The 11,490-nt window shown below is 42.1% G+C and overlaps 1 protein-coding gene across 3 annotated transcripts in view; it reads left to right on the top strand.

The window, feature by feature from the left end:
* The first annotated feature begins 3,113 nt into the window (after positions 1–3,113).
* LOC107383029 (probable RNA-directed DNA polymerase from transposon X-element) overlaps positions 3,114–11,490 on the top strand; it is a 111,094-nt gene continuing 102,717 nt past the window's right edge. For all 3 annotated transcript variants that reach the window (XR_011519691.1, XM_070548999.1, XM_070549005.1), the window contains exons 1-2: positions 3,114–3,313; positions 3,414–4,183. The gene's annotated coding sequence lies outside the window, so the exon portion shown is untranslated. The remainder of the gene's footprint in view (positions 3,314–3,413; positions 4,184–11,490) is intronic.

Here is an 11,490-nt window from a genome sequence, read left to right as displayed (position 1 = left end):
AGTAGCACATCCAACGTCAAGGAAAGCAAAAAGTTATTATCAGGAGAAGGAGAATGTTTAAGTGGTTAGCAGAAGTGTGCTAGATGATGGCCTCCTCCATGAGGCCACCACAGCTCATCAGAACGTTGTTGTAGCTTCTTCTGGGGAGAAAAACACTTACAGAGAAAATAAAGTTAACAGCTGAAATAGCAGAAAATAATACAGTTAAAGAGCAGACTGTAGAAGAAAGTAGTCGAGTGTGGAAAGTTGTCAGTGTATCCTCCAGCAGTCTAAGTCTATAGCAGCATAACTACAGAGTTAACTCTGGATAACCTATCCTATTTAGATGGAGGCATGTTGGAGGCAGGGCAAGGGAGAGCTGTCTTTACCGACTGTACACTCCACCTCCCTCTACTCCCCCACTTGTCCAGATTTAGGCTAACATCAGATTTTAACCATAGGCCCTATCAAATAAAAATGTGTTAAGCCTATTCTTAAAAGTAGACAAAGTGTCTGCCTCATGGACTAAAGTTGGGAGCTGGTTCCACAGGAGAGGAGCCTGATAACTAAAAGATCTGCCTCCCATCCTAATTTTAGATATTCTGGGAACCACCAGTAGACCTGCAGTCTGAGAGCGAAGTGCTCGGTTAGGAACATATGGAACAATCAGATTACTGATGTATGATGGAGCTTGATTATTAAGAGCTTTATATGTGAGAAGAAGGATCTTAAAATCTATTCTGAATTTAACAGGTAGCCAATGTAGGGAAGCTAAGACAGGAGAGATATGATCTCTCTTTTTAATTCTCATCAGAACTCTAGCTGCAGCATTTTGGACAAGCTGAAGACTTTTAACTACATTCTGTGAATGTATAGTGTAACTAAAAATGGATGATGCGGTGAATGGATGACGTGTGATGTTATATCAGAACCAGTATATCCGAAGAAGCGATTAGTTCTGATGCAACACATTCTCACCCTAAGCGTCGGAAACAAACACTTGGTCAGCCACCCTCCCCATCAGACCCCAGACGCCAAAAGTGCCCTTTTTCGTCACTTATGTGCGAAAAGGGGTTTTTTCCTTTTTGTAACTGCAGATCCCAATGCAGCGTAAAACTGACGTGATTAGATATCCGCTGATGCGGCACTGAACCAGCTCGTTTAACCGCACCTAAACCTTAACGTTTCACTATTTATAACCTTCCCCTCTCCCTCATCCTAACCTTAACCCTCTTGCTACCTAAAACGTTACTCTCACTGCGATCAAGCGTTTGTTTCCCATTCATTCTGACTCTGACAGTCAGAGTCTGACTGTCAATTTTCGTATTTGCCGCCCAAGGGGAACGTTAGAACATACCATCTGGCGAGGGGGAGGTTACACATACCCTCTACTTTTAACCTCCACCATGGTAGTTGAAACCTCCCCCTCGCGTTGGCTCGGTCCAAACTCGACCAATGACGAGGCGGCTCCCGCCGTTCACTTCATAGAGCCGGCTTTTAGAGCGATCGACACATCACTAACGTGTTCACTAGCAAAATGGTTAAGGTTAGGATAGAGGTGAGGGGAAGGTTAAATAAGAGGATGAGGTTAAGGTGAGGTACAATGAGCTTGTTTGGTGCCCTGGCTGCGGACATCCCATCGCGTCAGTGTAACGCTGCATTGGGATATGCAGTCAAATAAGGGAAAAACCCCTTTTCGCACATAAGTAACGAAAAATGGCACTTTTGGCATCAGGGGTCTGACGTGGCGGGTGGCTGACCAAGTGTTTGTTTTTGACGCGCTGGGAGTGAGAATGTGTTGTCTGACGGGAACTGAAGATGTTGTTTTGAATTAAGCTTTAGTTAGCTTCAGAAAATGCATGCAACATCATTTGCCGGTCTACCTTTGCCTTGTGGAAGTCCTCTATAGATCAGGAATATCGAGGTCCAGTGAACCCTCTCGGGAAACCGAGCCGGTAGGAGAAGCCGCGGTTCCGATGAAACCCGTCTTGAGTTACTTCCAGCACACGACACATTCATTGGCGTCTGGTCAGACCCAAGCCTGGGTCGGTGGATGGAGCTTTTATTCTGAAAGGAGCTGTTGTTGCCGCTGGTTGGTATAGCGACTGGGTTTTTCAGCTTGTCGTTTGTTCTTTCGGTTAAAGAGTTAAAAGATCAGGATTGGCCACTCCGTCACTTTCTCTGGAATGCTTTGAACTGGCGTTAGAGCTGAAGTGGCGTAGTTTTATACTTCGGATGTTATGGATTATCGTCGAATGAAAATTACCAAACATCGTCAGAAGCACGCCTCCGTCAGATCTGTGAGATTCTGATTGGATCAGTGAAAGGAATGTGTTATGTCCTTTTAACACTACGTGAAATGAGTCCTATTGGAACACTTAAAGTAACAGTACTTATTATTTCTATAGGATCATAATAAAGTAATTAATATTTTGATTTCACAGATCGGTCACATCTTATTTATTGACTAACACTTTGATGGATTAGCTTTATTAAAATAGAGTTCTTTGATTAATTAAAAGAAAAGAGTTCATTCTTCGTTCTTCTGTTGAGCTGAAAATAAGCAGGTTAGAAGGAATACATGAGACCTTGAGACTATCTCTCATGCAGACTAGTCCTGAGCAAAGAAGAGAAAAATAAAAGTCATTCGTTCCGTTACATAGGTAAAAGCCTCAGTTAGGGGAAACAGAGATTGCTTCTGATTGGACGGATGAGGTGTAGTCATAGTGAAGGCAGTCAAAGCTTCCGAAACATTCACCCAGGCTCCACACTGGATGTGTAAGCAGCATATAACACTGATGAAGTGTAGCACGCAGCTAAAAGTCACCACCAGCACAAACGGACGGGTTGCAACGCTCTGCTAAATTTTCACACAATCTATTTTTCCGACGCTACACTTCCAGATACAGAATTCCTGTAAGATTAAAATCCGTCATGACCTGTGAAACCTCCATTACCGAGGTAAAAAGAATAGAATAAAAAGCTCTAACCTTTTAGACACTTGGTTTAACTGCCACAATGTAAATTATGTCAATTTGTTTGATTTATTGTATTATGTATGTATCTTATTCCCCTTGTCTATTGTTGTTTCTTTTGGGGCAGGAATTAAGTTTCATGCTGTGTTGCGCACGGACCATTTTGGGTGACGGAAAGGGAAGTAAAAGATGTGAAAAGAAGCTAAGCTATAACCTATGCAGTCACAGGAATGAATAAATAAGCAGTTTAAAGTAAGGGAAAGCTGTAGAGAAGACGAAGAAGAAACCAGCGAATTACCTTTGTTAAGTTTTGTTCCTGAAGCGGATTCACTCCCTTATGGTTACGTGCAGCCAGCGAGGTACGTTAACTGTGTTTATTTATAGAGTATCTGTGAACTTGGGTTAATGTTTATTTGTAATATTTATGTTTGGTTATTCTGTACTTTGGTGTAATGACAGTTTGACGGTGGATTAATGGTGTTTTGGAGGAGAAGTGTGAAGGAAGAATAAATCCATCAGTGAATGAAGAACCGTGGTGTCGTCTATTAACCGGAGGGAGCGAAACTTGGTGTCGTCTTTCTCCTGTCTTGTTTTCGTGTGAATTCATGAAATCACATGTGATGTTGCAATTCTCCTGTGACTTTGTGATCTTGTGGGACCCATTGACATAAATACTGGACAGTTCATGTCCATAGAGCTCCGGACCCCACGTGACTCTCAGTTAGTGGACGCCATTTTGGCATGCAAAAAAGGTAAACTAACACGGATGTAACCATGAACATGAACGGGATCTGCTTGGATTTTACTTCGTTGGAGTTTACTTCACACTTTAAAACAGAAGAAACCGTTTTATATAGTCAGAAATTAAATAGACTAAACATCTCCGACCCTTACCGTGCCCCTGGGATACTTTTTAAAAACGCCAGAAGCTGTCGGAGCGGCACAACACCGGACCTGACCGGGGGAACCCCTTGGGATTCCCCCGGCCGGAGGAACTGGGGAGAAGGTCTGGGACTCTCGACTCTACTGCCCGCTCCGACGCCAGAAGCTGTCGGAGCGGGCTTCTTACCGGCACAACACCGGACCTGACCGGGGAACCCCCTGGGATTTACCCGGAGGAGCTGGCTCCGGCGGCTGGGGAGAGGGAAGTCACACTACTGCCCCCGCAACCCGACTCCGGATACGCGGATGAAAATGGATGGATGGACGGACTAATAACAGATTTACACGTAAGTAGTCTCGGTGAGACAGATAACAGCAATCCAAAGTGCTTTTATGTGTGATCTGACCAAGGACGTAATTTTCACTTTAGAAGTGGGGGGGACACGGGTGGGTGGGGGGGTATCTTTACTATATGTTCTAATGGGAAACAGGCTTCAACACAAACGGTTGTTTTCCGCTTGGTCCTAGAGCTCAACCAGTGTCAATTTAATACAGCGTAATATTGTTTTTGGATGGTAAAAAGTGCAGGGGTCAAAACTTGACTTTGGAAAAAGTGGGGGGGACATGTCCCCCCTGTCCCCCCCCCCCCCCCCCAAAATTACGTCCATGGTTTAGTAATATAAGGAGAGGCTTGAGCATGTAGAGCATCGAAAATTATAGTCAGGATTTTAAAAACCAGTAACCAGTGCAGAGACATCAGAATAGGAGTGATGTGCGCTCTTCTGTTTGCTCCAGTTAGAAACCTTGCTGCAGAGCTCTGGACAAAATGAAGGCAATAATTTTTGTTAAAACGTGTAAAAAGTGTGTTAGTCATCTAGATAAAAGCTTGGGTAACCATTTCAAGTTCATGCCACCAATCTTTGAAGTTTAGAGATATTTCTCAAATGATAAAAACCAGACCAGCATTTTTGAGTGGCATTCAAGAGACATTGATTTGTCAGAAATCACACCCAAATTCCTTAAGTTTGTTTTGGCGGTTGTAGTTGAAACATCAGAACAAGAATTTCAGCTGTCGGGGGACCTGTTTCGCTGCCGACATTTGATATCTTTTATTTGGGTCCATCTGTTGTAGGCTTCACCTAAAATCACTCTAGTTTTAGATCTTTTATGGTCACCGGTCTTCTGAGAAGGATAACGACATCTTCTGGGCTCAGAAGTAGCTGCTATATTTGCAGAGTCCACCATTTTCCACAGTGCCAACCTCACTGTGACTATTTGGCAACCCGCCCTCTATTGGCTGGTCATTGTAAACATAAACCCAGTGCTGTGCCCATCAAAATAAATATTTGATTATCTTTTTAATTAAAATGTAGCTTTTAAAGCAATACTTTGTAACTTTTTCATATTTTTAAATCTTTTTCTTGAGCCAGTATGTGCTAAAATGACCCTTTACAGGGTCAATGAAAGGTCACCCAGCCCCTATCACCCCCTGCACTTGCAACTTCTGACTGGCAGTCGCTCTGTTGGGACTTTATAAAATGGAGCTGACATACCTGGCACTGCGGTCTGGTTCCAGTACGTTTCCTGCATGTTTTAGACCAGGGGTGTCAAACTCAAACTCACACGGGGCCGAAATGAAACTCTGGGACGGAGTCGAGGGCCAAACTTAATATTTTTGAAAAAGTGATGCAAATTTGCACATTTTCTTTATCAACATATATGCAATTTTGAACGTTTAAATTTGGAAACAAACTTATTTCTGCATTAACACTGAATGTGAAATAACCAAATTACACACGAGCAAGTCAGTTACAAATAAAAGGCATCAGTGGTATTCATTACTTGTGGTATATTCAGCATTTTTAAAATCTATTCAGGATTTATGTTTTCTTGTTGTTTATTCATTTTTTTTATTTTTATTCTCCTTTTTTTCTCCTGTAATACGTGTCATCGCTGCTGTGACGTCTAGCTTTCCCCACTGAGGAACAATAAAGGGATTTTCTATTCTATTCATCTATCTGCAGCCTTTTCACTTCCCGTTTACTGTAGGTTAAATCTTTTCTCACGGGCCAACAACAAAATAAAATATCATTTTATCTTAAATGAAAATGCAACATCTCACCTGTTAACTTTCATGTTTTGGAGCAGAAAAAGAGCAGAAAACCAACATATTTAAAGCTCAGTTTGCTCCACTGGTTTACTGGGATGCTCACCTGTTCCAGCCAGATACCTGCATCATGGGGTTGATCTGAGCTGAGGAGGAGACTCCTGTTGTTTTGTTCATCTTCATCATAATAATGACAACATTAGAAGACAACAGGTGCTCACATAGGTTTGTGCTGCTGAACATGTCTGAGCTGCTTGACCACGTTGTTGTGTGTCGGGGAGGAAAAATAACATCTACAGCAGCCACAGAGCCATGCTGACTTGAGCGTGTCGCTGCTCGCTGGAGTTATATCAGCTCTGTCTGGAAGTTAGTTGGAAAATGTTCTCTTTCAGTCGTGAACACATTACTGAGCGGTTAAAATCTCCATTTCTGGGCTTCAACGTCGGCAAATAGCTGAGTAAACTCGGCGCTGATTGAGAGGAGTGTAGTTTGTCCGAGACAGCGGAGCTGCAGACACCGGCAGCAGACGCTGGAAAAAACACAAAGGAGGGGGCGCTTCGGCTCCGCGCTAACGCCGCCGAGCATCATGGGAGTTGTAGTCTTTGCTGTAAAATCGGCCAGAGGCTCAGTTGTAATATATTTTTGATATTTATCTCGGGGGCCACATAAAAATGCTCTGTGGACCACATCTGGCCCACGGGCCTTGTGTCTGACACGTGTTTTAAATCATGAACAGCTGATTTGTTTAATTTAGTGCTGAATCACTCCTGTAGACACAAATGAAGGCTGGGGAGACATTTGAGCTGTTAGGTTAAGGTTAAAAAGACGAACGCACAGCAAGGAGATAGGTTCTGCTTTAGGTTCTACAAACGGACACTAGGGGGTGCTAAAAGCAAGCCAAAATAGTGTATCTTCATTCTTCACACCTCTAAATGCCTCATGTGTGTTTTTTAATATATCTTTTTATTAAATTGTTGCATATTCAAGTTGTTGACTAATCAGAGGAACTATGCTCTCAAGGGCAATGATGAGACATTCAGTCTCTCCCCTCACCCCCATCCTAACCTTAACCCAGTTTCTTGTTCTAAATTTCCCGTTAACCATGTTTGAGAGGAACGATACAACAAGAAACAAAGTTTTGCATGCGCTAGTGGGTTAAGGTTAGGATGGGGGTTAGGGGAAGGTTAAGTCGCAAGAGGGTAAAGGTCACAATTACCTAAAATCTCAGTTTTACCGCGAGTGTCGGAAAGCAATGCTCATGCAGAATGTGTCACCTCCCAACGCGTTGGAGCTCCAAATTAATGCTGAATCAGTTTTAGCCACTTTGGGTGTGAGAATGTGTTGGTGACAGGCACTTGAGTAGTTCAGACAGTTAATATAACCCAGAATCCTTAAAGAAGGACTAGGCAGTTTGGCATGCTTTTAGCACCCTCTAGTGTCCGTTTAGTAGAACCGAAAGCAAAACATTTTTCCTTTTTTTAACACCTTAATCTGAAGGCTGAATAGTTTCCCCAGCCTGCCTTTGTGTCTACAGGAGTAATTCCGCAGCAATTTCCTAATGTTGGGATTCTTGCACAAATAGCAATAAAACCCTTCTGAATCTGATTAATGTCTAAATTAAACAAATCAGCTGTGTCCACGATCTAAAACATGCAGGAAATGCACTGGAACCAGACTGTAACGCCAGGTATGTCAGCTGAATGGTTTTTCAAATTCAAAGAGAGCGGACCGCCCACACTGGAGTTGCAAATGCAGTATTCTGGCACAGAAGGGCGGCGGGGGTCTGAGCGACATTTTATTAACCCTGTAAAGGGTCATTTTGGGTCTAGAAATGTTTTTTAAAATACAAAAAAGTTGCTAAGTATCTATTTAAAGGAGCAGCACAGCTGGATGACATCTGCATATGGGTGATGGGAGACATTATGAAAGGAGGGTGTATCTATAATAAAACAGGAGTGGACCCTAAACACAGCCTTAGGGCTCAGTGGCTGAACTACTTTATCTTAGACAAAGGTGGCAAAAAGAGTCCCTTATTTATTCATTTTTGTTTGTTTAATGAGGAAAACATAAGGAGACGCATGCTGTGGTTTATTTTTTGTTTTATGTCAAAATTAAATGCAAGATATTTTACTCACATTCTACAGAAGTTATATTTCATCACAAATATAATTGAATAATTTAGAGACATTTTTTTCTTACAACAAAAACATTTTTAATAATACTACTATTGTAACAATCTAAAATAGAAAAGAAGAAAACAAAAATGTTAAAGCTGCTGCCGGTAGCTGGTTATGATCATCATTAGTGATGCACTGATATGAAACTTTTGGGCCGATACCAATATCCGATATTAAGATCACTGTCATGGTCGATAACTGATATGCTGACGTTAATGCTTCTAAAATCAGCAGATTTTGTATAGAATAAAACATTTTAAAGCTGAATTTACATTGTTATGTACACACACCACACACATTTACACTTCTGAGATGATTACAGTCACTGTCATGTGACTAAACAACTACACATCACCCCCCTCACCCTCTGTAACAGATAAACAAATGGAAATAAGATGGAAAAAATATCGGTTGTTAATATCGGCCCAGTTTAATTTATCGCACCGATACCGATATTGATGCCGATATATTGTGCATCCCTAATCACCATGGTAACATCACCTGCTACGCTCTGTCGTAAATGCATAGATAGACAGAGATAGACAGGATGGCCTTCTTGTAAACAAAAGTCAAACCTCAAACAAACTGCAGCTGAGCAAAAATGTAAAGTCCTGTCAAAAATATGCATTTAATACGCAGCAGAGTCTGGTCATGCGTTCACGTTTACTTAGCAGGTATGAAAAAGTATAAAGACGTACATTTTAATGCACTTTTTGCATAATCGTTTTCAGGAAAATAATTATTTGAAAGGAATATTGACAGAGAAACAGTAACATTGCTGCTTTGGGAATCTCTAGAAGGGGAATGGCTTCGGCTCAGAAGGGTGATCTGTCAATTGAGAGGTTTTTATTTTTATTTTAGCTTCCCCTTCCACATGACAAAGTATCTTTGGACAAGAAACTGAAGCCAATCTGAGTTTGTGAGTGAAACTCAAATGCTCCTGGAGTGCTCAGCAGGACCAGAAAAGCCCAGCATAAAGCAGTCTGGTTGTTAAGGTGCTCTCCAAGTCAACAATTCAGTAGTAGATACATGCAGATATCTGTTAAACACTCTTAATTGTTTAACTGTGGTACTCAGTGTTTTACTACTGCCCAGGGTTGACCTAATCAGCGGTCTACAAGTGTTCCCATCACGGCAAACACTTCTGCTAATTTAAAGGCCAAAGGTCAGACAAGGGTGCAACTAAAAGACAAAGCACATGAAGAAATAGCTTCAACAGTAGGAATTCTTGTTCCAGATATTCATAAAACACATCGTTTTAAATCTAATTCTGAAACATAAAATTCATATTCAGGTAAATTTCACAAAAACGCTAAAGTACCAGTGCTATTCCACCAGGGGGGTCAGCTATGGCGACATCAACAGCAAATCAAAATTCTAACTTAAAAACACTGTGTACAAAACAAGTGTAGTGTTTATTTTGTTTCATACTATTTACAATTATCTCTCAATCATTTTCAGGTTTAAAACGGTTTAATTTACTACCCGTCGTAGGAAGCTCACTGAACAGCTGAGTAATGATAGAAATTAATTACATTTATTTAAGGACCATAAGACATTAAAAATTCATATCTAGTATGAATCCCATCTTATGGACACTGGGTTATTTAAATCAGAAGATTGGGTCTTTTTATTACAGGGATTTTCTAATAACACGTTGCATTAACTGAGAGACAAGAGAAGACAGAGAGACTTTCAAACGTTTAAGGAAATTTATTGTCAAATAATTTTAAACAATTTATCAAGACTAACTCTCTAATGATGGATGTTCTGTTGGAATGAAGTGTGAGGTGAATAGTGTGTGTGAATGATGTCGAATTCAGAACCTTCGCATCCGGAGAAACAAGTCTGAGTGGGAGATGATGTTTTGCTCCTAACTGATCAGAGTTTTAGACTCGTAGTCATAAACACGAGTCGCCATTGTGTCGCATCCACATACCCTCAGTGAGACCTCCGTACAGATCCGGATGCCAGGTCCACGGACCCTCCTTTCGGTACTGGAGCCAATGGTACAGCGTCGACAGCCCGACAAACCAGTCTTTGGATAGTCTCCAGGTAAAAAGCGACAGGTGTTTCACAGCGTCAAAAAGGGACCCTCCTTGGGTCAGCGAGTTCAGCTTTTATTCTGAAGGTACCATTGCTTGGTTGGTAACAACAACAGGTTTGTCCCAGCTTTAATGGTTCTCAGCTTAAAAAGAGAAGTATAGATGGCCTTTCCATACTTCTCTTAACATGCGGTGAACTTCATGGGATCTTGAGAAGAGATCTTGAGAACTGAACTTAAGATGGCGTTGGAACAGTTTTATTAATCTGGATGTTTTTGATTCTGGACGAATCAAACATAGAGCCCTGCACTGAAGCCCTAGGCCCTCGGGTCGGCCCGGCCCGACGGCCCTCGGGCCAGGCTTCAGGCCAACGACTGTGTAATTACCTCGGACACGGGCCGGGCACCTTTATTTTTAATCGAATTCATTAAAAAAAATTGAACCACAAACGCAGCAGTAGAGCCCTGCGCGGGACTGTTTTCTTCATCCCGCCCCTGCCCGCTCCCGCTGAATTTCTGACCATTACCGCCTGCAACTGCAACGTGCATGTCTACTACCGTCCGCAACCGCAAAACTCGGAGAAATTATTACCTCACAATAAAAGAGATGTATTGAGTTTGCGTCCTCTCTGGTCCTGGAGAAAACATGTCACAACCCGCGGCTCTTCCATCCATCTGATGCGGCTCTCTGCGCTTGTAAAATAATGAATGGATATTTAAATAAAATGCTTTATATTTTACTGAATTAATTTTATATCTGTAAGTCAATTCTATGTAAAGATTGTCTGTGGAAACCTGAACAGGTCCAACCCGGTCTTACTGTGAGACCGGGTTGACGCGTCACGCTTGTGCGTAATCATAGGCGCTTTCTGAGCTGAAGAGATTCTGGGACTCTCCTCAGACGGCTCCTGGATGTGTCGCCACATTGGAGACAGGAACAAGCGCTATTCAGCCAAAGTTTCATAATCAGGGAACATTTTCTAAGTGACAAGTCTCTCTGAGAGAACAGTGTTCAGTGGGAGGAACCTTCCCGCATGCGCTCTGGTTCTGCGACGCGCTCCAAGCCAATCTCCACAAATTCAGCTCGCTGTGCACATATGCGCTGACAGCGAGCTGCGCTGAGCAGCTCAGATGTTCAGATGGGAATCTTTTCTTGGGTTATTTAGCTACATCTGCGATGTGCGTAACAAATAAAATGTCAGTTCGTCTGCATGCGTCGGGGTAATTCTTTCTATTCATTCTCCGTCAAAATAAACCGTCAAATACGGGAAATATCCGGTCAACACAACACAAGCCCTGCTTTTGACTGTTTTGTTTTCTTGTGAA

Source organism: Nothobranchius furzeri, chromosome 1 (genome assembly GCF_043380555.1).
Source record: "Nothobranchius furzeri strain GRZ-AD chromosome 1, NfurGRZ-RIMD1, whole genome shotgun sequence".
In the NCBI taxonomy this organism is placed as follows: Eukaryota; Metazoa; Chordata; class Actinopteri; order Cyprinodontiformes; family Nothobranchiidae; genus Nothobranchius; species Nothobranchius furzeri.
Note: the sequence above shows the minus strand (reverse complement) of the source record. Positions and strands in the feature narration are given on the sequence as shown.